Source organism: Sus scrofa, chromosome 9 (genome assembly GCF_000003025.6).
Source record: "Sus scrofa isolate TJ Tabasco breed Duroc chromosome 9, Sscrofa11.1, whole genome shotgun sequence".
Classification (NCBI taxonomy): domain Eukaryota; kingdom Metazoa; phylum Chordata; class Mammalia; order Artiodactyla; family Suidae; genus Sus; species Sus scrofa.
The window spans coordinates 48,305,855-48,328,137 of record NC_010451.4 but is presented as its reverse complement, the minus strand read 5'-3'; the positions used below and the strand labels follow the sequence as shown (position 1 = coordinate 48,328,137).

Genomic DNA, 22,283 nt, shown 5'->3' with positions numbered 1-22,283 from the left:
AGGTAACAGCTGTATATCAGGAGAAGTTAGCCTGGAAAGTAATTAGATATGAAGTGAGTAGAATACAGAAGGAAAGATAAGTAGCAGATGTTACAAGGACTGATTTAGGAACCAACGTAATACCAACCCCTAAGTATGCTAGAGAAAGAGAGGCAGACATTTGGGTTAAAATGATCCACATGTCCTTAGCTTAGCTCTTGAGTTAAAGTAGATAGATTTTAAGATACCTGCATACATATATATGTTTTTAATATTAATTTCATATATATAATTGAAAGTCTGAAATTGACAGTCTTTTTATCCATTTGTAACAGGGACAAAACTGATCTGGTTCTAAATTAATGAGAATGACATAGTATAATAATAATTTGTGTTACAAACTGTTCTTGAGGCAACCATCTGTACTATACAAATAAATTTGCCTCTGAAACTGCAAGACAACACTTTCCCAGAGTCCTACAGAGAATCCAGATGCAAATTTTCCTGGCTCAATGCCTTTGCTTTATCCATTTGGTTACCAGTTTGTGAGCAAATTTATATATAAAAATTTTAAAATCTGGCTCAGGCCTTGAGAGTGAGGTGGAAAATAATAACAGCAATTTGTATTTACATAAGAAGAGTATTTATCCTCAATGATCAGAACATCTCAAAATATTCTCTTGTTCATTTACTCCCTATTATCCAAAGCAGAGAAATTAAAAAGAAATATTTTTAAAGCATGATTTGATAAAAAGTATGCCTAGCAGTTTACATTGGTTTGAACCAGACATGGGTATTTTAATTTGTATGACCCTAGGGAATAGTTCTTTTTTTTTTTTTTGGTCTTTTTTGCCTTTTCTAGGGCTGCATTCACAGCATATGGAAGTTCCCAAGCTAGGGGTCCAATCAGAGCTGTAGCTGCCGGCCTACGCCAGAGCCACAGCAACAGGGGATCCGAACCACGTCTGCAATCTACACCACAGCTCATGGCAACGCCAGATCCTTAACACAGCTCATGGCAACGCCAGATCCTTAACCCACTGAGCAGGGCCAGGGATCGAACCCGCAACTTCATCGTTCCTAGTCGGATTTGTTAGCCACTGAACCAAGACGGGAACTCTGGGAATAGTTCTTTAAGTTTAGAAATTTTGCTTTTTATGAACTGTTTGAGATCCCATAAAGTTTTATTTTTTAATCTCCTATGTTTATCATTTATGAAACACTGAGCTCAGAACTAGGAATAAACGAAATCACAAGACTCAAACTTTGTAATCTGAAATGTACAACTGAATTATTATTGCCTTATTCAGCTTTATTGAGATATAATCGACATATAACATTATGTAAGTTTAAGGTGTACAATGTGATGATTTGGTATACATGTATATTGCAAAATGTTTACCACAATAAGGTTAATTAGTACATCATTCACCTCACATAATTATGATTGTTATTGTGAAAACACTTAAAATCTACCCTTAGAGTAATTTTCATGTATATAACATGTGTTGTTAACTGTAGTCACCATGCTATACATTATACCGCCCCCTCCAAGCTCATTCCTCGTATAATCTGAAGTTTGTACTCTTTGACCAGCTCCCCTCTTCCCCATCCTCAGCTCCTGGTAAACATAGTTCTACTCTTTGCTTCTGAGTTCAGCGTTTTTAGAGTCTACATATAAGTGAGATCATATAATATTTGTCTTTCTCTGTCTGACTTATTTCACCTAGCATAATGTTCTCAAGGTCCATTTAATTGTCAAAAGTGGTTAAGAAGTTCTTATTTTTAAAGGCTGAATAATGTCCCGTGTGTATATCTAGATCTAGGTTTGTCCACTGAAAGACACTTAGGTTGTTTCCATGTCTTAGCTATTGTGAATTAGGCTGCTGTAACGTAGGATTAGTGATTTCATTTCCTTTGGATATATATGCAAAATTGGAATTGCTGGATCGCATGGTAGCTCTGTTTTTGATTTTTTGAGGAACCTCCATGCTACTTTCCATAGTGGTTGCACCAATTTACATTTCCATCAACAATGCACAAGGGTTTCCTATTCTTCACATTTTTGCCAATATGTTAGTTCTTGTATTCTGGATAACAACCATTCTAACAGGTGTGAGGTAATATCTCATTGTGGTGGGTTTTTCCTTTTGTAGGCCATGCCCACAGCATGCAGAAATTCCTGAGCTAGGGATCCAGCCTGAGACACAGCAGTGACAAACACTAGTCTACCATATCTCATATATTTTGATATATTGTTTCCATTTTCATTTGTTTGAAGATATTTTTTGATTTCTCTTTTGATTGATTTCTTCTTTGACTCATTGGTTGTTCAGGAGTGTGTTCAATTTTCACCTTTTTATGGATTATCAAGTTTTCCTCTTTTTATTAATTTCTAGTTTCATAACATTTTGGTTGGAAAAGGTACTTGGTGTTATTTCAGCCTTTTTAAAATTGCTAAGTCTTGTTTTGTGACCTAACACACGATCTATTCTAGAGAGTCTTCCAGGTGTACTTGAGAGGAATATGTATTCTGCTGCTTTTTGATAGCATGCTCTGTATATTTCTGTTAGATTCTTGGTCTAAAATACGCTTCAACTTCTAGAGCTTCCTTGTTGATTTTCAGCCTGGATGATATATCCTCTGTTAAAGATGGTATATTTAAGTTCCCTACTATAATTGTATTACTGTCTATTTCTTTTCTCTTATATCTGTAGGTATATGCTTAATATACTCAGGAGCACCAGTGTTGCATACATATATATTTATAGTTGTTATAACCACTTGATACATTGACCTCTTTATCATTTTAAAATGCACTTCTTTATCTCTTGTTAGAGTTTTTGGCTTAAATTCTGATATAAGTGTAGCTACCCCTGCTCTCTTTTGGTTTCCATTTATATCATATATCCTTTTTCATTCCTCAACTTTGACCCTGTATGTGTCTGTAAAGGCAAAGCCAGTCTCTGGTAGGCAGCATGTAATTGAGTCTTTTTTTAAAAAATCCATTCAGCCACCTCGGGTCTTTTGATTGGAAAATTTAATCTATTTACATTTAAATTAATTATTGGTAGGCAAGGAGTTATTACTACCATTTTGTTAATTGTTTTCTAGCTGTTTTATAGTTCTCTTGTCCCTTTCTCCATCTCTTGCTGTCTTCCTTTATGAGTGGAGGCAGTAACACAGATAAGTCTCAGAAACATGCTGAGAAAAATAAGTCAGAAAAAATAAAATATAATATATGATTCTGTTATTTTCTATTAGTATAAAACTCTAGGAAAAATTTAAAATATATTAACACAAACAGTATATCAGTGGGTGTCTAAAATTAGAATGATTGAGGGGTACACGTGTATCTTTTAGGGTGGAGGACATGTTCTGTATCTTGATTGTGGTTGTTAGATGTATATATTTGTCAAAATTCATCAAACTGTATGTGTTTGACGTGTGCCTTTTATTATTTGTAAATATACATCAATACATTTGATTTTTAAAATTGTGTCATTGCTGTTGACAAGTTAGGTTAGTTAAGGACAGGGAAGGGACCATTCAGAATGGCAACATTAAAGGTCATGGGTGATTTCATTAAGAACAGTTACAATGAAGGATGAAGACCAAAACCTGACTGAAGTGGGTTGAAGAGAGAATGATTTTTGAAACAATGATTGTTGAACTACATCTATGTGTAATTCTTTCAAGAACTTTTGCTATGAACTGAAACAGAGAAATGGGGTGGTACTTGATAGGCATGTGGAAGGCAGGAGCCTTTTTAAAAAAAATTGGTGTTATTAAGTGTGCTGTATGCTGCATATATCTGCATGCTGATGGAACTGATGCAATAAAGAAAGTAAAATTGATGATGCAAGAGAAAAGGAAAGTATTGCAGGAGAAAGTTGTTGAAAAGGCAAGAGTGTATGGAATGTTAACCACAGGAGATATCTACCTCTCTTAGGAGCTGGTGTGCCTTGTCTACTTTAACAGGAGAGGAGGCAGATTAAGTGGGTATAGATGCATGGAGATTGGTAGACTTGGTGGTGGGAGAGTGAAGGATTGCTCATTTGATGGCTGGTTTTTCTTAGTGAATTAAGAATGGGTAAAGTAGAAGGCAGAAGCCTAAGGAGAGAAATTAAGTTGGTAAACAGTCTCTGGAGAGAGAGAGTGAATTCACTAGAAAATAAAGCATAGCAGGTTGAGATGAGTGCCCATTGGAGGGTTTTTTGGGTCATTCTTTCAAAGGGAAACCAATAGGAAATAGCAATGCTCAGCTTCCGGACCACAGGCATATGAATATGAATCTTGTACTTAACTAAGACTGACATTTTCCAGGTGACTACGCAAGAAAGCTGGGCAAAGGTTTTAGTGTGGCAGCAAGGGAGTGGTTAATATAATGGACCATAGAATCCAAATTAGGTAACAAGGAAATGATGGCGGGAGGGGTATAATGGGTAGGGGAGAAGTGGTTAAGTCAGTAGCTTGCAGGCTCTGCCAGGATCAGAGAACTGCTGGAATGGCAGTAAGTAAGCTGGAAGGCTACACCCGAGATGGTAGTCCAGGAGTATAAAGCTTGAAATCATACTTTGAGATTGGGCTCAATTCTTTAGATGATAAAGGGTAGACTATGGCAATGAAAATGATGGCTGAGGGAAGGTGGAGGTCAGAGACTGACAAGTCCAAGGCTTTGGACAGGTCATCTCAGGCATTTGAAATCACCAAGCATGGTGACAAGAGTAGAGATAGAAAGGAGAGCATTGAGCCAGGACTAGAGGCATAAGTAAATGAGAGTGAGTCCAGGTGGGACTCAGCAGGTGACAACCACAAGGAATGAGAGCAATTTTAAAGTCCAGTGGCTGGCTTGTTCTTATTCCTAAGAAATACTGATCCCCCCTTAATATGGTTTTTGAAGTTGGGAGAGGGAAGGCACAAAACAGATTTTATCTGTTCTTAATGTGTCAATTTTTCCTCTCTATATTTTATTGATTTCAAGTCTACCTAATCATATTTTGCTGGATGAGTGAAGTCTGAGAAAGCTCTCTGCTGATGGGATTAGAAAAATTTGGAAGGATTTTCTTGACAATTGCCTGACACAAGCAGCTATTTACAGCTATGTGAATGAAGTTGCCACCGAAGGGATTACAATAACAGCTGCACTTTGTTAACCATCTTATATGTAGCTCAAAGATCCAACTATTTTTATCTGGAGTTATGCCAGCCCCTCATATACCTGGCACCCTCATTTTTATTTGTGGTATTATTCAAATTAAAAAAAAAAAAAACTATTGGAGTTCCTGTTGTGGCTCAGTGGTAAGGAACCCGAGTAGTATCCATGAGGATATGAGTTCAATCCTTGGTCTTGCTCAGTGGGTTAAGGATCTGGATTTGCCCTGAACTGCCGTGTAGGTCACAGACGCAGCTCAGATCCCGCATAGCTGTGGTCATGGCATAGGTTGGCAGCTGCAGCTCCTATTCGACCCCTAGCCTGGGAACTTCCATATGATGCAGGTGTGGCCCTAAAAAGCAAAAAAACAAACACCCCCCAAAAACTATTATTAATAAATATATTTTAAAAATTACCTACCATGTTGAATATCTACCACATGCCAGACACTTTGCTAGCTATAATACTAATACATTAATATTAATTGAATCTTATTATGTTCCAGGCATCTATGCTTTGACTACATCATCTAATGTATTCTTCACAGTAGCCTGGTGAAGGATTAAGGATAAGGTAAAGATATTATGGTTCAAAAAATGCTTGCTTAGGATCTCATAGTTATTAAAACTGAGTACAGATGGGGTTCAAGTCTGAAGCTGACTCTGAGATTTCTGCATAAACACTATGTCCTATTGTCCCTTACAATGACCCTAATCTAACCTACATGCAGAAGTAAATGGTTCTCCTGAATGGTATTGCCCATTGGAGGGAGGTAGACCTCTCAACAGATAGACACAAGATGGTGCTAGGAGGAGGGTTCGAATTAGGGTAGTAGGTAATAAGTGGTGAGCTCAAGAGCCATGCCAAAGGAAAAATATTCAGCATTTAGCAGACTGACTAGTTGCCCAGCCACAATATCAGCCTCCTAGATGCTGGGCTCCTGTCACCAGGACTTCCTCCCATACCATTCTGAAAATTGCTGCTGGAGGTCATCTTCTTAAAACACTCGTGTACTTGCTCAACTGCTCTTGTATTATTGCATCCAAATATCTGCACTCAGCTTTTAATAACCATTCTTCATGAAATTATTTCTAACAACTCAAGAACCAGGCCAGATTCTCCCTCAGTTTTAGTGCCAACATCCTGATTTGGGACTTTGATGGGTGTCATTGGGTTTGGTATAGACCCTTGAAAAATGAGTTGTAGCCTACTGTGGTGGTAAGAAGGTGGGAGGGTGGGGGCACATTCTTCTGTTTAACCACAGTACAAGGAGCATTGTGTCCAAACACAGAGAGAGAGAAAGGCAGAGAATGATAGAACAAGCATGGCTTCTTTGTTAAGTATGTTAACATTTGGAATCTGGGAAGAGGCACAAAATTTATTTTCTAAGGTATCAGAGAATTCTTCGAGCTATCTTTAAATCTTTTTATAAGTCTGAAATTGTTCCAAAATAAATGTTTAGCAAATTTTGTGCTATGTGTTTTTTTTTTTTTTTAACCAGAATAAAAAAGTAAAATAAAATAGAGTGTTTTTAGCATGGCTTTGGGGATGGGCCTGTAAGCTTCACATTCCTCAGGGCAAGTCACTCCCACTGCTCTGCACTTGACTTGGCACAGGTACCTTGACGAGCCAGCCTAACCCAAGGTGTTTCAAGGGATGTGCAGTTATAACGACTTGACTGGGGAGGATATTGAGCTCTGGGTCTAGAGATTTTTATGTTATTTTATATCAACAAGCAGGTCATTGGAGGTTTTGAACAGCGGAGTAATATTATGTAGAAAAAGAACTCTACATAGAGGACAGTTTGGAAGGGAGTGACTCCAGGGAGACTTAATTAAGGATAATGGAAAAGGAAAGGAGAAATGTGAGCTAAATTTTAAAGGAAGAATGGGCAAATTTAGCTACTGCTGGTGATACCATTAATGGAAGTGGGAGACAGTGTTTGGAGATATACAAACATAGACAACTAGCTATAGAACATTGTAAATAATGCCAGAGAAAAAGTAGAACAGTTTTATGAGGGGGAAAAAGGTATGAATAAAAATCATAAGATAGGTATGAATGAAATCATAAGATAAGTAGATATTTATGTATTGAGGGGATTTCTAAATATGACTTCAAAAAATTTCTAAATATGACTTCAAACAGAGGAAACTTGGACTATAGAATTTCAAATTGTATGGATTTTTTAAACCTCCCAATACCAATGAAAAAGTAAGTGAATAAACTTTGCAACATATACTTATCTATCTATTTAAGATGTATTCTCGGCAGTCCCATTGTGGCTCATCAGGTTAAGAACCTAACTAGTATCCATGGGGTTTGATCCCTGGCCACGTTCAGTGAGTTAAGGATCTGGCATTGCCACAGGCTGCGGTGTAGGTCACAGATGCGGTTCAGATCTGGTGTTGCTGTGGCTGTGGCTGTGGCCAGCAGCTATAGCTCTGATTCGACCCCTAACCTGGGAACTTTATATGCTGCAGGTGCAGCCCTAAAAAGAAAAAAGAAAAAAAAAAAAGGTATATTCTTTTGTGTGTGTGTGTGTGTGTGTTTTTAGGGCCACACCCGTGGCATATGGAAGTTCCCAGACCTGGGGTCAAATCAGAGCTACAGCTGCTGTCCAATGCCACAGCCACAGCAGTGTGGGATCAGAGCTGTGTTTGCAACCTACATGGTAGCTCACGGCAATACCAATCCTTAACCCACTGAGCAAGGCTGTGTCCTCATGAATGCTAGTCAAGTGCATTACTGCTGAGCCACGACGGGAACTCTGGGAAAGATATATTCTTTGTGTGTGTGTTTGTGTGTGTGTGTTTTTTTATGTATTTTTCCGCTGTACAGCATGGGGGCCAAGATGCACTTACGTGTATACATTTTTTTCCCACCCTTTGTTCTGTTATAGTATAAGTATCTAGACATAGTTCTCAATGCTACTCAGCAGGATCTCATTGTAAATCCATTCCAGGTTGTATCCGATAACCAAAAACTCCCAATCCCTCCCACTCCTTCCCTCTCCCCCCCGGCGGCCACAAGTCTATTCTCCAGGTCTATGATTTTCTTTTCTGTGGAAACGTTCATTTGTGCTGTATATTAGATTCCAGTTATAAGTGATATCATATGGTATTTGTCTTTCTCTTTCTGACTTATTTCACTCAGTGTGAGAGTGTCTAGTTCCAAAATGTTGCTATAAATGGTATTATGTCGTTCTTTTTTATGGCTGAGTAGTATTTCATTGTGTATATATACTACATCTTCCCAATCCAATCATCTGTCAATGGACATTTGAGTTGTTTCTATGTCTTGGCTATTGTGAATAGTGCTGCAATGAACATGTGGGTGCACGTGTCTTTTTCAAGGAAACTGTTGTCCCGATATATGCCCAAGAGTGGGATTGCGGGGTCACACGGAAGTTCTATGTATAGATTTCTAAGGTATCTCCAAGCTGTTCTCCATAGTGGCTGTACCAGTTTTCATTCCCACCAGCAGTGCAGGAGGGTTCCCTTTTCTCCACAGCCCCTCCAGCACTTGTTATTTGTGGATTTATTAATGATGGCCATTCTGACTGGTGTGAGGTGGTATCTCATGGTAGTTTTGATTTGCATTTCTCTTATAATCAGCGATGTTGAGCATTTTTTCATGTGTTTGTTGGCCATCTGTATATCTTCCTTGGAGAACAGTCTATTCAGGTGTTTTGCCCATTTTTCCATTGGGTGATTGGCTTTTTTGCTGTTGAGTTGTATAAGTTGCTTGTATATCCTAGAGATTAAACCCTTGTGCATTGCATCATTTGAAACTATTTTCTCCCATTCTGTAAGTTGTCTTTTTGGTTTCTTTTGGGTTTCCTTTGCTGTGCAAAAGCTTTTCAGTTTGATGAGGTCCCATTGGTTTATTTTTGCTCTTATTTCTGTTGCTTCAGGAGACTGACCTGAGAAAATATTCATGATGTTGATGTCAGAGAGTGTTTTGCCTATGTTCTCTTCTAGGAGTTCAATGGTGTCCTGTCTTATATTTAAGTCTTTAAACCATTTTGAGTTTATTTTTGTTCAATGAGGTATGAGGGTGTGTTCTAATTTCATTGATTTACGTGTGGCTGTCCAATTTTCCTAGCACCACTTGCTGAAAAGGTTGTCTTTTCCCCATTTAATATTCTTGCCTCCTTTGTTGAAGATTAATTCACCGTGGGTGTCTGTGTTTATTTCTGTGTTCTCTATTCTGTTCCATTGGTCTGTATGTCTGTTTTGGTACCAGTACAACATTGTCTTGATGATTGTGGCTTTGTAATATTGCCTGAAGTCTGGGAGAGTGATGCCTCCTGCTTGGTTTGTGTTCCTCAGGATTGCTTTGGCAATTCTGGGTCTTTTGTGGCTCCATATAAATGTTTGGATTGTTTGTTGTAGTTCTGTGAAAAATGTCATGGGTAATTTGATAGGGATTGCATTGAATCTGTAGATTGCTTTGGGTAGTATGGCCATTTTTACAATATTGATTTTTCCAATCCATGAACATGGAGTATCTTTCCATTTCTTTATGTCTTCTTTAATTTCTTTGATTAAAGTTTTATGTTTCTTGGCATATAAGTCCTTTACCTCCTTGGTCAGGTGTGTTCCAAGGTATTTGATTTTTTGAGGTGCAATTTTAAAAGGTATTGTATTTTTGTATTCCTTTTCTAATATTTCATTGTTGATATATAGAAATGCGACTGATTTCTGAATGTTAATGTCATTTCCTGCTACATTGATGAATTTATTAATCAGTTCAAGTAGTTTTTGGGTTGAATCCTTAGGGTATTCTATGTATAGTATCATGTCGTCTGCATACAGTGACAGTTTTAATCTCTTCTCTTCCTATTTGGATGTCTTTTATTTCTTTTGTTTGTCTGATTGGTGTGGCTAGGACTTCCAAAACTATGTTGAAGAGCAGTGGTGAGAGTGGGCATCCCTGTCTTGTTCCAGATTTGAGTGAGAAGGCTTTCTGTTTTTCTCCACTGAGTATTATATTTGCTGTGGGTTTGTCATAAATGGCTTTGATTATGTTCAGGAATGTTCCCTCTATACACACTTTGGTGAGAGTTTTGATCATGAATGGATGTTGGACTTTGCCAGATGCTTTTTCTGCATCTATTGAGATGATCATATGGTTTTTGACTTTTCTTTTGTTAATGTGGTATATGACATTGATTGATTTGCAGATGTTGAACCATCCTTGTGAACCTGGGATGAACCCTACCTGGTCATGGTGTATGATCTTTTTGATATGTTGTTGGATTCGGTTGGCTAAAATTTTGTTGAGAATTTTTGCGTCTATATTCATCAAAGATATTGGCCAATAATTTTCTTTTTTGGTGGTATCTTTGTCTGGTTTTGGAATTAGGGTGATGGTGGCATCATAGACTGTCTTTGGGAGTGTTCCTTCTTCTTCAACCTTTTGAAAAAGTTTATGGAGGATGGGCACCAATTCCTCTTTATATGTTTGATAGAATTCGCCTGTCAAGCCATCTGGTTCTGGACTTTTATTTGTAAGGAGTGTTTTTATGACTTCTTCAATTTCATTTCTAGTAATCGGTCTGTTCAGTTGGTCTGTTTCTTCATGATTCAGTTTTGGCAGGCTATAAGATTCTAGAAATCTGTCCATTTCTTCCAGACTGTCAAATTTGTTGGCATATAGTTGTTCATAGTATTCTCTTATGGTATTTTGTATTTCTGCAGTATCCATTTTGATTTCTCCTTTTCATTTGTAATTTTGTTTATTTGGGTTCTTTCTCTCCTCTTCTTAGTGAGTCTAGCCAGAGGTTTGTCAATTTTGTTCACCTTTTCAAAGAACCAGCTCTTGGTTTTATTAATTTTTTCTATTGTTTTTTGAATCTCTATTTTATTGGTTTCCTCTTTGATCTTTATAATTTCCTTCCTTCTGCTGACTTTAGGTCTTTTTTGTTCTTCTTTTTTTAATTCGTTTAGGTGGAGGGTTAAGTTGTCAATTTGAGATCTTTCTTCTTTTTCGAGAAAGGCCTGCATCGCTATGAATTTCCCTCTGAGCACTGCTTTTGCAGTGTCCCATAGATTTTGAAAGGTTGTGTCTTCATTATCATTTGTCTCCAGGTATTTTTTAATTTCCTTCTTGATTTCCTCATTGACCCATTGGTTTTTTAGTAGCATGTTGTTTAGTCTCCATGTAGTAGGTTTTTTCTCATTTCTTTTCCTGTGGTTGATTTCTAGTTTCATGCCATTGTGGTCAGAGAAGATACTTGAAGTAATTTCTATGCTTCTAAATTTGTTGAGGTTAGCTTTGTGTCCCAATATGTGGTCGATTCTTGAGAATATTCCATGTGCACTTGAGAAGAATGTGTATTCCGTTTTTTTGGATGTAGTGTCCTAAAGATGTCAATTAAGTCTAACTTTTCTGTTGTTTCCTTTAGGATCTCTGTTGCTTTATTGGTTTTCTGTCTAGAGGATCTGTCCATTAATGTGAGTGGGGTATTAAAGTCTCCTACTGTGATTGTATTCCCACCAATTTCTCCCTTTATGTCTGATAATATTTGTTGTATGTATCTGGGTGCTCCTGTATTTGGGGCATATATGTTGACGATAGTAATATCCTCTTCTTGGATGGATCCCTTAATCATTAAATAGTGTCCTTTCTGTATGTCTTTTGTTTTAAAGTCAATTTTGTCTGATATGAGTATTGCAACTCCTGCTTTCCTGTCATGTCTATTGGCATGAAATATTTTTTCCCACACGTTCACTTTCAATCTATATGTGTCCTTTGTCCTAAGGTGGGTTTCATGTAGGCAGCAGATTGAAGGGTTTTGCTTTTTTATCCACTCAGCCACTCTGTGTCTTTTGTTTGGAGCATTCAGTCCATTGACATTTAAGGTGATAATCGATAGATGATTATTTATTGCCATTTTAAACCTTGTGTTCCAGTTGACTCTATGATTCTCCATTCTTCCTTTCTTTTTTTGGTTGGATGGTCTCCAATTATTTTCTGCTTGAGTGTTTTTCTTTTAATTTTTTGCAAATGCAATGTTTGGTTTTGATTTGTGGTTGCCCTGTTTTTAAAGTATGCTAACCCCTTCCTATAATTATGTGTTCTAGCCTGATGGTCCTATAGGTTCAAACACTTCATTACTATACTAAAATTAAGAAGAGAAACAGGAATTCCTGTCATGGCACAGTGGTTAACGAATCCGACTAGGAACCATGAGGTTGCGGGTTCAATCCCTGGCCTTGCTCAGTGGGTTAAGGATTGGGCGTTGCCGTGAGCAGTGGTGTAGGTCACAGACGTGGCTCAGATCCTGAGTTGCTGTGGCTCTGGCATAGGCTGGTGGCTATAGCTCCAATTAGACCCCTAGCCTGGGAACCTTCATATGCCGCGAGAGCGGCCCAAGAAGTGGCAAAAAGATTAAAAAAAAAAAAAAAAAAAAAAAGAAAAAGAGAGAGAAACAGACAAAAAAAAAAAAAAAGAAAGAAAGAAAGAAAAAAAGAGAGAAACAAACAAAAAAAAGAAAAAAATTTAAAAAAAGAGTATTTGTTTCCTCACATCCCTTGCCCACATTTTATGATTTTGATGACTCTTTTTTTCTTTTTAATTTTATTTTGTTTTAAACATGTTCATGATTAAATCTGTATGCTGGCTTATCTGAGTGACTGCTCCCTGATTGTGGCTTCCTCAATCCTTTCTTTTTGGTTTAGAGAAACCCTTTCAATATTTCTTTTAGCCTGGGTTTTGTATTGCTATATTCTTTTAGCTTTTGTTTGTTGGAAACAATTTCTATTTCCCCTTCTATTTTAAGTGATATTCTTGCTGGATAGAGTATTCTAGGTTGCATTTTTTTTTCCTTTTAGCACTTTAAATATCTCCTGCCATTCCCTCCTGGCTTGTAGAGTTTCTGTAGAGAAATCATCTGGTAACCTTGTGGGGGTTCCCTTATAGTTAACATTTTGCTTTTCTCTTGCTGCCTTTAGGATCTTCTCTTTATCATTAACTTTTGCCATTTTTATTATAATGTGTCCTGGTGTGGGTCTATTTGGGTTCAATTTGTTTGGAGCCCTCTGTGCTTCCTGTATCTTGAAATCAGTATCCTTTAGATTTGGGAAGTTTCCAGTGATAATTTCTTCAAATATATTTTCCATCCCCTTATCTTTTTCTACTCCTTCTGGAATTCCTATTATATGTAGATTGGCCCGCTTTATATTATCCCATAGGTCTCTTATATTGCTTTCATGGTTTTTCATTTGGTTTTCTGTCTGCTGTCCTGTTTGGGTGATTTCCATTATTCTGTCTTCCACATCACTAATTCGTTCTTCTGCATTATTCATTCTGGTTTTTACTGCCCTTAGCTCAGTTTGTATCTCTACAAATGAGTTTTCTAGTTTTTCTTGGCTCCTCCTTATATTTTCTAGTTCCTTTCTGAGGGCATCTGTATTACTATTCATATCTTCTCTTAATTCCTTCAGTATTTTCACTATTTCCCTTTTGGACTCCAAGTCTGTCAGACTGCAGAGGTCTGTTTCATTGTTGACTGCTGTAGGTGAGATCTCCTGTTGGTTTAACTGGGGGTGGTTTTTCAGCTTCTTCATCTTGCTGGTTGTTTTCTTTTTCTTGGTGGAGTTGTACTCCCTGTGGCCGGACAGGGTTTGCCTTGGCACTGCTGTGGAATGTTTCCGGAGGGCTGGTGTTGTTGGTGGGTCTTCTTTGAGGCAGCATGGCTTTTCTTGGGGGTGGGCGGGGCTGACAGGGTCTCTCTGAAGCAAAGGAGGACTTTCTGAGGGCAGACAGGATTGGGAGGTCCGCACTGCGATGGAAGCAGATTTCACGAGGCTGGGCAGAGCTTGCTCTGGTGTTACTGGGCTGTGGGGCTCTTCTAGGGGGCTGGCAGTGCTGGTCAGCTGAGCCACGGGAGTGCAGCACCTCCCGAGGACTGGAGTGGCTAGCTGGGCTGCTGAGAAGGGGCTCTGGAAAAGATATATTCCTAATATCTTACAAATCAGTGGTAAAAGGTGAACTCCCAATTATGAAAATGGTTAAAGACAGGTAATTCTCAAAAGGAAACATACATATGGCTGAAGGAAGGAAGAAAGGGAGGAAGGAAGGAAAGAAAAGGAAAGGAGGGTGGAAGTTAGTTTAGCCTCATTAATAATCATGTAAATTAAGTTAGAAGAAGATATTGTATTATACCTACCAAATGGCAAAGATTCAAAAATGATAGTAAGCTGAGGAGTTTGGGGAATAATGTGAAGAAACAGGCAGTCACATTCATAATTGGTGGGACTGAAAGTCTTTCTGGAGGAAATACACATACTTAGTGTCCAGCACCTCCCTTTCTAGGACTTAATCCAGAGTAAGTAATTATGAGTGATTACAGTAATTTATCTATTAGAATATGCATCAAAAGTATTTAATAAAATTCAAAAACAACCTAAATGTACACATTAGGGGGTTTGCTTAAATAAATAACAGTAATAAAATAGTCAGTAGCCATTAAAAATGATATAGTTGTATGTCATAAGGATGAAGTGTTGTTCAGCAAAAAAAGACCAGAACAAAAATGATCATTCTTATTAAAAAATTTATTTAAAAATTCTGACTCTTTGGAATTCCTGTCCTGGAGTAGTGGAAACGAATCTGACTAGGAACCATGAGGTTGTGGGTTTAATCCCTGGCCTCACTCAGTGGGTTAAGGATCTGGCATTGCGGTGAGCTGTGGTGTAGGTCGCAGACGCAGCTCGGAGCTGGTGTTGCTGTTGCTGTGGTGTAGGCTGGCAGCTGTAGCTCCAATTAGATGCTCACCTGGGAAACTGCATATGCTGCAGGTGTGGCCTTAAAAAGCAAATAATAATAACAATAAAATTCTGACTCTTTACAGATGTAATTAAGGGCTTCAAAATGAGATCTTTCTGGATTTACAGTGGGCCCTAAGTCCAATGACAGTTGTTCTCATAAGAGGGCAATTTAAGACTCAGACACACAGGGGAGAAGCCCATGTGAAGGTGGAGGAAGAGATTGAAATCAATCATTTGTATGATTTCAATCTCAAGGCAGAGATTGAAATCATACAAATGCCTGGAGTCACCAGAAGCTAGAACAGACAAGGACAGATTCAGAGGGAACACACCCCTGATAGCACCTTAGTTCACACCTCTGACCTCCACAAGCTGTAAGAGAGGATAAATTTTTTAGGCTGCCCACTTTGTGGTACTTTGTTACAGCAGCTCTAAAAAATGAATGCATAATCTGAACAGCATTAAATCTTCCAACCCATGAACATGGTATGTGTTTCCATGTATTTAGCCTTTCTTTCATTTCTATGATATCTTGCAGTTTTCAGTGTACTTGTCTTTATCTTCTTTTGTTAAATTTATTCCTGAAGATTTTGTTCTTATTGATGCTATTGTAAATGGATTTTTTAAATTTTTATTCTTGGATTGTCCCTGGCTAGAGTATAGAAATAACATTTATTTTTGGTATATTGATCTTATGTCTTCAACTTTGTGGAACGTGATTATTAGCTCCAATAGGTTTTTTGTATATATGGATTTCTTAAGATTTTATAAGCATAAAATCATGATATCTGCAGATAGAAATGTTTTTGCTTCATCCTTTCTAAGCTGGATGCTTTTCTTTCTTTTTTTTCTTGCCATGTTTCACTGGCTTGAATCTTCAGTACAGTGTTAAGTGGAAGTGGTGAGAACATGTGGACAGTTTCATACATCCACATGGTCCTCTAGATTCCCAGGAATATGTAGATAATTTCAAAGACCCACATAAATATCTTATTCCTCAATTTTTTCTTTTGCCCCCAGCTTTTTGGTTATCCTATTGTGCTTTGAATGAACACCATCCTCTTTTTGCTACTTTCAGTGGCTGCCAGGCTGCTGGTTTTAACTGTGATTGTGGGCTATTGGTTTTCATGGCTGCCATAGAGTGAGAAGGGGCTATGACCAGAACAAGTTAAAATGCCACAAGGCTCATCATTCTTACTGAGATTCAGGCCCTTTTCTCGGAAAAAAAAAAAAAATATTCTCCAACTTCTTAAAGCCTTTGATTAATTTCCTGAACTCTAAAAAATTGATCATGACAGTTTTTTTGCCAGGGCTTTCATTGCTTTTATAGAGTAAAGAATTTTGAGAGGTCCTGGGAGTTCCCATTGTGGCTCAGTCGCTAACAAATCTGACTAGGAACCATGGGGTTGCAGGTTTGATCCCTGGCCTTGCTCAGTGGGTTGGGGATCCGGCGTTGCCATGAGCTGTGGTGTAGGTTGCAGACGTGGCTCGGATCCGGTGTTGCTGTGGCTCTGGTGTAGGCCGGTGGCTACAGCTCCAATTCAATCCCTAGCCTGGGAATCTCCATATGCTGCAGGAGCGGCCCAAGAAATGGCAAAAAGAAAAAAAAAAAAAAAAAAAGAATTTTGAGAGGTCCTTACTCTGTCATTTTCATGAATATCACCCTTATAGTTTTCATAAGATTAGATTCTTAAAACTGAAAATAAGAGTTTCTGCTGTAGTGCAGTGGGTTAAGGATTTATCATTGCCACAGCTGTGGCATTGGTTGGATTCTATCCCTGGCCCAGGAATTTCCAAATACCATGGGCAGAGCCATTAAAAAAAAAAAACAAAAAAAACCTGAAAATATATTGTCAAGTGTGTTTTAAGCAGTGAGAAAGTGGTCTGATTTAAACAATATAAAGAATGTATATAAAGAATGTTGATGGAGATCTTCCAATAGCCAGATATTTTATTGTGCAGTGAGATGTTGAAGAAAGGCAATGAGGTTAGGGTGAGCTTGCATTTGCTGTTTCTGATTCTGTATGTGACCTATATGGCTGGGAGCTGCATGTAAATGTCAGCTTGGAGAGAGGGGTTTCTTTTGTTTTTTTTTTCTTTAGGACCATACCTGCAGCATATGGAAGTTTCCAGACAAGGGATTGAATTGGAGCTGCAGCTCCCAGCTTATACCTCAGCCACAGCAACATGGGATCCAAGCCTTGTCTGCAACCAACACCATAGCTCACAGCAATGCCAGATACTTAATCCACTGAATGAGGGCTGGGGATTGAACCCGCATCCTCATGTATACTAGTCGGGATCATAACCCACTGAGTCCAACTCCAGAAAGGTTTACTTACATATTAAGTGAATTAAAACTAGAAATAAATAATCCATGTTCCTCAAGATATACTAAGAAAACATTGGGAATGTTAATAGATATTAAGGTGGCCTGGATGGCTACATTAAAGTTTTTTTTTTTTTTGCTATTTCTTGGGCCGTTCCTATGGCACATGGAGGTTCCCAGGCTAGGGGTCGAATCAGAGCTGCAGCCACCGGCCTACGCCAGAGCCACAGCAATGCTGGATCCGAGCCGCGTCTGCAACCTACACCACAGCTCACTGCAACACCGGATCGTTCACCCACTGAGCAAGGGCAGGGACCAAACCCACAACCTCATGGTTCCTAGTCAGATTCGTTAACCACTACGCCACGACGGGAACTCCTACATTAAAGATATTGAGGAATATTTTGTTCTGGAAAATTCAGCTCCCAGCTCCCCTGATCATTCGAAGCCCGTCTTTTACCTTTTAATTTTTCCCTTTTCTTTCTTTTCCAGCAAATGACTTCACAACTCATACAACGAAATCTCTTAAACATTGTTGTCTCTTTGTGGGACTACCAGCTTTCAGACATTTTAGACTCTTAAAAAGGTATAATCAGTCACACCATCCTCTGGCTGGTAGATAATTAAAATCAGCACATAACTGCAGTATGTACCCTCTAAAGCAATGGTCAGTTCTCAGCCTTTTTGCTGCCATGACATGCTTGATAAATGATTTTCTCTTACATGGGAAACACTCTCAAGGGCACATTCATAACAAACATCTCCCAAATTTGGAAGTCATGCACTGTGATCATTTGTAATCATCAGAAGTGTTAACTGCCCATCTGTAGTGGTAGCTCTTTGTGATCTAGTGCAGAGGTAAATTCGGGCTGTGTGGCAGGATATTCTCAGCATTCTGGCTATAATGCTATTTCCTTGTCTCCCAGAAATCACACACACACACACACACAGCAAATCTTTTGTAAATTTCATATACGTATAAAATTACATATATAAAGCAAATATAAAGCAAACTTACATATATAAAGCAAATCTTTTGTAAATTTCAACACTCTAACTAAAAACAGGTTAACCTATTGCTTTTGGTTCATAGTCTGTGCAGCCAGGTTGTGCAGCATAGAATCTGACTTCACCATGTACTAGCTGTGTGTCCTCTGGCAAGTTACTTAACTGTCTTTCAGCATCCTCATCTATCAAGTAGAAATAATAGTGCCTGTGTCATAAGGCCATTGTGAAGACACCTGAGATCACAAATATAAAGAACTAAATCTGCTTCTCTTAGTGGACACTCTTTGGTCTGGAACAGGTCACTATGATTCACCTTGCACTTGATTGCTTAAAAGGCATCAGAGTTACCTGATAAAACTACTAAGGGTTGAGTAAGTTTTTCCATTCCGGTCACTGTGTCAGTGATCTCAAAACTCTTTTGCTTTCGGATTGAATCTTTATTCACTTGAAATCATATGGAGAACCCCAGTGTAGAAAACAGAAACCAACAGATGCTCCCTTTGCAGTGAAGAGTGGGAAGTCTGAAGTCCCCTCTATCTGTCTGCAGCAGCACTTGCAGAGTCGTAGGTAACTCCAGGATCCTAGGAAGACAGTTTGAAAGCCTGTAGTCTCTTTGGCCACGCTCTTTCAATCCCAACATTTTCTTTCTTGGCAACCTCTGAGCATGTAATAAGTCTAATGTCCATCTAGCTCATCTGTCTTGGGCAAAATCAACATAGAGACTAGAATATGAACCTTTTGCCTCATGCAAGGCTGTGAGCACCATTGGTACTTTCACCAATATATGTCTTTAGGAAATTACTTGTCAGTGCAGTACATTGGGAGTGCAGTACAACTTTTTGGAGAGTAAAACCATATAGGGTAGTGGCTTTCAAACTTAAAAAAAAAAATTAGTATCACCTTGAGAGCTTGTAAAACCACAGATTGCTGGGCCCCACCTCCATAGTTTCTGATTCACTAGGTCTGGGGGGGCGGGGAGGTCTGAGAATGCGCATTTCTGACAAGTTCCAGATGACACTGATGCTGCTGGTCTGGGACCACTTTGAAAACCACTGTTATTGGAGATGAGCGCAAGTAGAGTGGTTGGCTAGTCTGTAACATCAGGGATTTACTTCTGATAAAACAATCTATATTAACCTTCAATCTTGGGAAATTTTTGAGGTTTAATTTAACAGGTATTTATTAAATTTATACTATTGGCCAAACACTGTGCTAAATACTGAGAGTAAAATAGATTAACTATATGGTGTCTTCTTGAGAAGGACTATATTTTAGTGTGGGACAGACCAGTAAACAGGCAATTACAATGCAGAGTGATAAATACTCTAACAGAACTAAGTACGAGGTGCTAGGGACGCCTACATGGGCACTGACCCCATCTTTGGGGTCAGAGGAGACTTTCTCAAGAAGGTGACACCTACTCTTAAGATAAAAAAGACTTTCACCTAGAAGACAACCAAAGGACTATTTGGTAGGTTTTAGGTTGTATTTGCTCATGGTTAACTTTTGTATTTCAAAATAATCTTGTCATTGAGTCTAAAATTCAGTTCTTTTTTATTTACTATTCCAAGAACTAAGACAAGTTTCTGGCAAGCTATGGAAGTACGACCCTTTGTACAAGCAGATGCGGAAAGGGAAATTCTTGTTTTCTATGCTTGAGTAACAAGAACAGTAATAAGAGAAGTTCCTGTAAGTGGTTTTCATTTCTGTTCCTTTTAAAGAGAAATTGGAATGACCAATCTGTCTTTCAGGCTACCATATTTGTTGCTAGACAATTTAGTGATATGTTTCGTCTCAGCACTTGATAGGAGTGATTAAGATGCATGAGACTTTGTTTTCTGAAATCAGTCATTCAAGCATCATTTTTAAAGGGTAGGCACTGAATTAAAAAAGTGAGCGCTTGCATAACTTAAATATATGCTTAAGTATTTTATATGGTATTTTTTCAAAAGAGGATTTTTTCCCCATACCTCATAAATATGTGCAAACACCAGTAAGTTAAATTATTTTACATAACGTTCATTTTGAGGATGAGCTATTGAAAAATAAAAGCCATTTCTTGATGAGTGCCTCATGGCCCTTGGTGCTTCATTGTGTCCTTGGCTTCCTCACACTTGTTCCAATTTTTAATTTAGATAGAAAAAAGAATGGCAGGTGGGGAGGTTTGGGAATTGTAGTGGAGAAGAGAATTATAACGGCCAGTGTGTAATGAGGATGTATTTTAGAGGACTTATTCTTAGCTCAAATGTGTGTAAAAGTGATTGTTCTCTTTCCGCTTGGCAAGAGAGCCTGCTGACCTCCAGGTGTCTATACAATATCTATTGACAGTTCTGTAGGGAGAAAGCCTTTTTGGAGAGCAAAGATGAACGATATGCAATCCAGTCATTCTTCAGTGTAGATCAGTACTTTTTAATCTTTTCGATACCAAGGCCTCCTGCGATAAATACGAAATCTCTCTCCCGCTCCCAGAGATTGTGATGCTCACTGCCCTTGAGAATCATTGCATCCCTTGCAAATTTCCACCAGCCAAAATGTCAATCATTTGTATGGTTTGTATTATAAAAAAAGCAGATACTTTTGTTGTTTTCTAAATATGTAAGTGTAATACAATTTTAAATATGCTTTTAAATTTTTAAATTTATTTTATTTTTATTATTTTTATTTATTTATTTATTTATTGGCTTTATAGGGCCACACTCATGACATATGGAAGTTCCCAGGCTAGGGGGTGAATCAGAGCTACAGCTGCCAGCCTACAATACAACGAGACCACAGTAACAAGGGATCTGAGCTGCATTTGTGACCTACACCACAGTTCACGGCAACACCGGATCCCTAACCCACTGAGCAAGGCCTGGGATCGAACCCACATCCCCATGGATACTAGTTGGATTTGTTACTGCTGAGCCATGACGGGAATTCCAAATATGCTTTTTTAAATTGTACAAACATATTGTCCCTTCCCCTAAGAGACTGATATGTCCCCACTGGGAGAGGAAGTCCTGTTCTTATCCTCCATGAATGAGAATTATGGCCCCAAATGAATGAGTGGTCTCCACATATACTGGGGGGGGGAGGGTGGGAAGAAAACATTAAGGTTTACTTAACATTAATATTTTTATGGAGTTCCCTTTGTGGCTCAGCAGTTTAAGAATCCAAATGGTATCCATGAGGATGCAGGTTTGATCCCTGGCCTTGCTCAGTGAGGTAAGGATCTGTGGCGTACAAGCTGTGGCGTAGGTCTCAGATGTGGCTCATATCTGGTGTTGCTGTGGCCATGGCATAGGCTGGCAGCTGAGCTCTGATTGGATGCCTAGCCTGGGAACTGCTATGCTACAGGAGTGGCTGTAAAAAGAAAGAAAAAAATACATATATGTTTAGCTAACACGGTGAACAAACTGAAACTTACTACTGATTAATAAATTTGTTAACACTGATGCCACTGATACCCTCACTTGATTTGTAAGTTACATGAGTCATCTGAGGAAAGAGTGGGACCGTCACGTTGTAGAGAGCTTCACAGTGCTACTTTCATTCACTGGTTACCTTTCATCATATCACGACTCAGGCAATGTATGCTAACTTTAAGCAGCATTTATGGTTTCCAAATGAACATGGCTAAAAAGACCCCTACAAAGAGATCATAGATAAAATACAATAACAAAATTGTAAGTGTAAGCACACATGATAATTAGATTAAAATCAAGCATCCATATTGTGAAAACCCCTGTACAATTTTAGCTGCATTTCAGAGTTATGCAATATCGTATACAGCTTATAAACTTTGACTAAACGTAATGTGAAATTTTGCAGTACAAATTAGAAAATATTTAAAAGGAGTAATGAATGGTCCCCATTAAAAATACATATAAAAATTTTATTATCAAGCTAAAGTAGTTCTTAGAAAGAAATTTATGAGTTCTCATTGTGGCACAGCAGAAATGAATCTGACTAGTATCCATGAAAATGCAGGTTCAATTCCTGGCCTTGCTTACTGGATTGGTGACCTGGCATTGCCAAGAGCTCTGGTGTA

The 22,283-nt window shown here is 38.4% G+C and overlaps 1 long non-coding RNA gene across 10 annotated transcripts in view; it reads left to right on the top strand.

Annotated features, from left to right (window-relative positions):
• Window positions 1-22,283, top strand: part of LOC102163364 — an 84,805-nt gene that overhangs the window by 28,946 nt on the left and 33,576 nt on the right. The window contains exon 3 of one of the 10 annotated variants that reach the window (XR_002335688.1): window positions 5,640-5,707. The exons of the other annotated variants lie outside the window; for them this stretch is intronic. This is a non-coding gene — a long non-coding RNA (uncharacterized LOC102163364). The remainder of the gene's footprint in view (window positions 1-5,639; window positions 5,708-22,283) is intronic. 10 annotated transcript variants of the gene reach the window in all.